Here is a 5606-nt window from a genome sequence, read left to right on the forward strand (position 1 = left end):
ATCATAACTGATCTTGCAAAGTGCTTTACCTACGTTTTTCTCATTTGATCCTCATAACAACTGTGGAAGGCAAATGCTACACATATTGTTATGCCCATTTTACAAATGTGGAAACTGAGGCAGAAAGGTTAGAAAGAACTTGTCTAGATCATCATATGGCTGGTGTCTAAGGCAAGATTTGAATCTAGGTCTTCTGAACTGCCATTTCAGTGCTCTATCCCCTGGGTGAGAAGTAGATGGGGCAAAGGGAGTAACTGGCTGAGTTTCCAATTTCCCTTTAAAACCCACCTTGTGTTAGAATCAATATTAAGAATTGGTTCTAAGGCAGAAGAGCATCAGAATGTAAGGGTTAGGCAATTGAGGTTAAGTGACTTGCCCAGAGTCATAGATAGAACTAGAAAGTGTCTGAGACCAGGTTTGCCTCAGTTTCCCCATTTGTTAAATGGGGATCATAATAGCACCTATCTCAGGTAATTTGATAAGGATCAAACGAGAGAATATTATTTAAACTCTCTCTAAACCATAAAGCACTATGTGCACACAAGTATTAACACTGAAGCTTTTACAAAGAATATTTCTTTCCAAAAGATATCATCACAAATATACAAATTTACTCCCTCTCCCCTTGGACAGCTTCGATCTCTTGGAAGGGGTCGAGCGAGGAGTTGGGTTCATGGCTTAGCTCAGTTCCTATAGAACAGAGTCCCAGATCCCTGTCCCAGACCCACCTTGAGCTCAAGTCCAAGGCCCACTGGCTTCTCAGAGCTTCTATGCCAAGCTCACTGGCTGCCTCCTCCCTCCTACAATCCTGACTCAAGGGTTTCAGGGTCAAACTCTCAAGTCTGATGGGAAGTCCCTGTGGCACCTGAAACTAAGGAGGACAAACAACGCAAAACAGGAAGAAACCCCCAGATCTAATTCTTGGAGAGAGACAGACAGACAGATAGACAGACAGATACAGAGCAGGGAAGGAAAGTCTTTCCCTTCTCTAGTTCATGGTATCTGAGCTGGACACAGCAGATAAGAATCACAGAAATAGCCAAAAGGTGGCAGAAAAGACAGAAAAGAACAAATGACTCAGTTTGACCACTTTTAAAGGCACAGGCAACCATTCCAAGGAGGCTTTCTCCACCCATGTGAAAGAGGACACAGCAGGCTCTGCATTAGACAAAGTGGGCATGTTCCAAGGCCCCTCAGGATCAGTTTCATCTTGGAACTGGGCATGCTCAGAGAAGCCTGATCAATGCTAGCAATGAACTCATTACTGGCTTCACAAGCCTACAAGGCTATCGCCTCTATATGCTTCGACTGTCCTGATTTTGAGTCAAGGACAGAATAGGAGCCCCTGTTAATATTTCATCAACCTCCCTCAGCCCCCGTTTCTTCATCTGTAAAATGGGGATAATAATAGCACTTATCTCCCAAGGCTTGTTGTAAGGATAAAGTGAGTTAATATTTGTAAAGCACTTTGCAAACCTTGAAATGCTCTATAAATCCTAATGATTATTGTTACTATTATTACGAACCTCCTGAAAATGGGTCGAGCATACTGTATCGTACCAGCGAACTCTCCTAAACACTGCCCTACTCTTCACAGACCAGAGGATGCAACAGGCTAGGACATCAAGGCACGTCCCCAGAGGCAGGTGCCAAGGCTAGTGGCAGGGGAATAGGTCAAAGAAATCCTTTCAGAACTGGTATCACCAACCCACCGATTCCTCAGATGACTGCGGTCAGGGCTCTAGGACCTCTTCTCTTCCAACTCGGTGGGATGCTACCAGTTCCAGACTGGCTGGAAAGAGAGCTTGGTATCTGTTCTTCAGAACTTGGGACTCTCTGACACTAAGGCTTTTGGCAGAGGCAGGCTAGTTCCTCCATTTGAAAATCGACTGATCTGCACAATTAATGGGAAACGGAGGTCAAGAATAGGTCCTTTTGTTCCCTAGGACAAAAGAAACAAAATTCTACAAAGAGAGGAGTCTATGGGCTCACATGACCCTAAATGGAGACTGCCATTCTTGGTCCTGATGAGAGATGATAAAGAACTCCATGAAAGGCTGATCAATCGATTTGAAGATAAAAAGGGGACAGTAGGTGAAAGAGAACTCTTCTACGCTTTGCCCGAGTCAAAGGCATCATTATTAAAGATACTCTCTGACCCATATCCCAGGATGAAGTCGATCCCCAGTCTTCCAGAGAAACATTTTAAACACACAAAAAAGTATTTTCAGATATAATAGCTAAAGACTAGCCACTCAACACGCTTTTATTATTAGTATTTTTTATATTTTATTTTTCCAATTACATGCAATAATAATTTTCAACATATGTTTTCTGAACTTAAAAGATCCAAACTGTCTCCCTCCTTCCCTTCCTTCCTTCTTGGCAATGCAAGCAATTTGATTGGATTATACATGCAAAACTCACTTCCATATTGATCATTGTTGTAAGAGAATACTCATATAGGGGGCAGCTGGGTGGCTCAGTGGATTGAGAGTCAGGTCTAGAGATGGGAGGTCCTAGGTTCAAATCTGGCCTCAGACACTTCCCAGCTGTGTAACCCTGGGCAAGTCACTTGACCCCCATTGCCTAGCCCTTACCACTCTTCTGCCTTGGAGCTAATACACAGTATTGACTCCAAGACAGAAGGTAAGGGTTTAAAAAAAAAAAAAGAGAATACTCATATAAAACCAAAACCCCCAAACAAAACACAAATACAGGAAAGTGAAAAAGAATATGCTTCGATCTGCATTCCAGCAACTCCAACAGTTCTTTCTCTGGAGGTGGATAGAATTCTTTGGCATAAGTCCTTTAGAATTTTCCTGGATCATACATTGTACAATTTTGCTGTTACGTATACAATGTTCTCTTGGTTCTGCTTATTTCACTCTATATCAGTTCATGGAAGTCTTTTCAGCTTTTTCTGAAATCATCCTGTTCACTGTTTCTTATAACATAATAGTATTCCATCTCCATCATACACCACAATTTTCAACAAGCTTTTATTAAGCATTTAGTTTTTTTTTTTAATCCTTACCTTCCATCTTAGAATCAATACTAGGTATTGGTTCTAAGGCAAAAGAGTGGTAAAAGCTAGGCAATGGGGGTTAAGTGACTTGCCCAGGGTCACACAGCTGGGAAGTATCTGAGGTCAGATTTGAACCCAGGATCTATCATCTCCAGGCCTGATTCTCAATCCACTGAGCTACCCAGCTACCCTCTAAGCATTTAGTTTTTATAAGGCTAAACACCAAGGAGGAAAAGGAAGGGAAACCAAATGGAATCTATCTTGATAAGAATGGCTTTTGTGAATCATAATCATGGCTAGCATTCTATAGCACCTACCAAGTGCCAGACACTGTACTAAGCATTTTATAAATATTATCTCATTTGATTTTCAGAATAATCCTGGGAAGTAAGTGAGAAATAAGTAGATAGATGGATGGATGGATAGATAGAAACATAGGTAAAGAAATAGAGTATAAATAGAGTATAGATAGATACCTCCCCGTTTCGAGGTTAAGGAAACTGAGGCAAAGGGAAGTTAGGTGACATGCCCAAGATCATCCAATTAGCAAGTGTCTGAGGACTTGAACTCGGGTCTTTCTTACTTCTGTCCCAGCCTCTGTGTACTTCACCATTTAGCTGCTGCTAAATAAATGACAAGGTAATCACTTTACACATTTTTTGTGCTCTTTTGAGCACAAGTAACAAAAGGAAAATCTGAAAGGTGTTTTGTTTTTCATTAGAGGAAGGGAAAAAATGTCGATACAAAACCTTCAAAGTTACACCAAAATTTAGAATTCTGACTGAAAGAGAGGATCCTGGGAGGAATGCAAAATGCAAAAACCAGCTCACAGAAACATGCTACTGGTTAGATCTATCAATATACAGAGTAGGGGAGCCCTGAGGTCCCGATCTGCTTTCTCCCATCTGGTCTGAGTCAGGTCCCAGCTACTGTAGAAGATTTACCTTGACTTCATTTTTTGATGCTTGATCAAACATTTAGCAAGATTGAGCACATCATCATTGTTTTCATTCATTTCTTCAGGCTTTGGGGCTTTGCCACCCAATCCCTGCCGTGGGTCTGCAACATGATGGCATCGGGCTACAGGAATCCTTTCCTTAATTGGCTTGTCCCCTGCTTGGTTAAGTGATTGCAAAGGTGTTGGAGTGGAAGCCTATTGAAACGAGTAAGCCCTGGCAGCTCTGTGTCGATAGCCAGCAATATTATTCATGGCCAGTTGAGAATTCTCAAGTACCAGCTGTATTTGTTCAATTCTCCCCCTTCTTCTTTGCCTCCTGTTTCGCTTGGAGCCTCATGCTCAGCTAATTGTTCTTGATGAATGCTGTTGGACTGCCTGAGCTAGTGGGTGCTTTCCATGATGGTACCATGGGCAGGGGCGGCAAGATGGCCAAGTGCTGTTGATTATTTTTCACTGGCTCTTCTCAGTTCCCTTCTCTCTTCTCCCCTTCCAGCATCTTAGTTGGACTATTATACTGGCCTCCTCATGGGTCTTCCATCTCCTATTTTCTTTCTGTCTTGTCTGGACCTTCTGATCGGCTGGCTCCAAACACCACCAAGGCTTAGTTTTCCTAATCTCGAAAATGGGACATCTGGTGTTTGGAGCCAGCCGATCAGAAGGTCCAGAACCTGGATTTGGATTGAGCTCAGACGTCACAGAGTACTTTGTTTTACAATTCTCTGAAGCAGTTGAATTATAATTATTATGTAATTATTATTACTTATGTTTGTATCTTAAAGAGACCGTGTCTTATGTGGACTCTGTATCAAGTGAGACAACATTTGTAAAGCATTTAGCACAGTATTCTCCAGTTTCTAATAAGTTTCTAAAAACTTCTAATAAATGCTTATCCCCTGCCTGCCTCTAAGGTTCAGTGCTCAGTAGGCACTTCAAAGATGGATGTTCGTTGTATTTTACCCTATTAGTCATTGAGTCTGGCTTCTTGTATGACTCAGTTGGTTTCTCTCTCTGCTGGGGACAGTCCCTTCTTGCCATTTCCTTCTTTGTTCTTGGTCTTTCTCTGGCCAAATGCCAACCCCAATCCCAATCAATGGGTGCCCACCTCCACCATCATGATTGGTTAATAGGCCAACGCCAGGAGAGGATTATGAGAAGTTGTCTTCTGCAAAGCGTGGTTAGACGTGGCATTAAGAGCTCAGGGATATACAGATTGCCCAAGGGAAGGAAGCTAAGGAGAAGGAGGGGAAAGCCTAGGGAAAGGCTATTAAATTACCTTTATGATATTCTAGCCTCCACCTCCATCCTCTCATTGTGTCTGAGGGGTCACTCTGGGTTCTTAGAGGCAGTGCCAGGTGAGCAAGTTCTGGCAGTGCCTGCCTGGCTGGAAATACCTCAGGAGGGCCAGGAGTTTCAGAGGAATAGCCTGCTTTGCTTTGCACAGATCCCTTCCATGTTGGCCAGAAAATCATGGTTTTCCAGCTAAGGGCAGCTCATAAAACTCACATGTAAAAATACAGATGCTTTCATCTGTGTGGGTGCAGGGACCCAAAGGGACAGATTTCTGGCTGTGACATTTCATTCAGCAATAATAAATCCTGACTTTTTTGACAGCTTTTTTTC

This window comes from Monodelphis domestica, chromosome 1 (genome assembly GCF_027887165.1).
Source record: "Monodelphis domestica isolate mMonDom1 chromosome 1, mMonDom1.pri, whole genome shotgun sequence".
Taxonomy (NCBI): Eukaryota; Metazoa; Chordata; class Mammalia; order Didelphimorphia; family Didelphidae; genus Monodelphis; species Monodelphis domestica.